Genomic DNA, 453 nt, shown 5'->3' with positions numbered 1-453 from the left:
TGTGTCCCTGTCCCCAGGTGTGTCCCCAGGTGTGTCCCCAGGTGTGTCCCTGTCCCCTGGTGTCCCCAGGTGTGTCTCACCTTGAGGAATCTCCTGAAGACCCTGACGGCGGTCTCGGGCAGGGGGTGTTTGTGTCCTCAGGTGTGTCCCTGTCCCCAGGTGTGACCCCAGGTGTCCCCAGATGTGTCCCCAGGTGTGTCCCTGTCCCCAAGTGTCCCCAGGTGTCCCCAGGTGTGTCTCACCTTGAGGAATCTCCTGAAGACCCTGACGGCGGTCTCGGGCAGGAGGTGTTTGTGTCCCCAGCTGTGACCCCAACTGTGTCCCTGCCCCCAGCTGTGTCCCTGTCCCCAGGTGTCCCCAGGTGTCCCCAGGTGTCCCCAGGTGTGTCTCACCTTGAGGAATCTCCTGAAGACCCTGACGGCGGTCTCGGGCAGGGGGTGTTTGTGTCCCCAG

At 63.6% G+C, this 453-nt stretch overlaps 1 protein-coding gene across 1 annotated transcript in view; it reads right to left on the bottom strand.

The window, feature by feature from the left end:
- The window catches only part of LOC113942151 (pre-mRNA-splicing factor SYF1-like), a gene marked incomplete at both ends in the record, with an annotated part of 2,230 nt that overhangs the window by 1,256 nt on the left and 521 nt on the right, over positions 1-453 (bottom strand). The gene's annotated exons all lie outside the window — the stretch shown is intronic.

The sequence above is a fragment of the Corapipo altera genome, unplaced genomic scaffold (assembly GCF_003945725.1).
Source record: "Corapipo altera isolate COAL_440 unplaced genomic scaffold, ASM394572v1 52089, whole genome shotgun sequence".
Taxonomy (NCBI): domain Eukaryota; kingdom Metazoa; phylum Chordata; class Aves; order Passeriformes; family Pipridae; genus Corapipo; species Corapipo altera.
This window is presented reverse-complemented; position numbering and strand designations above follow the sequence as displayed.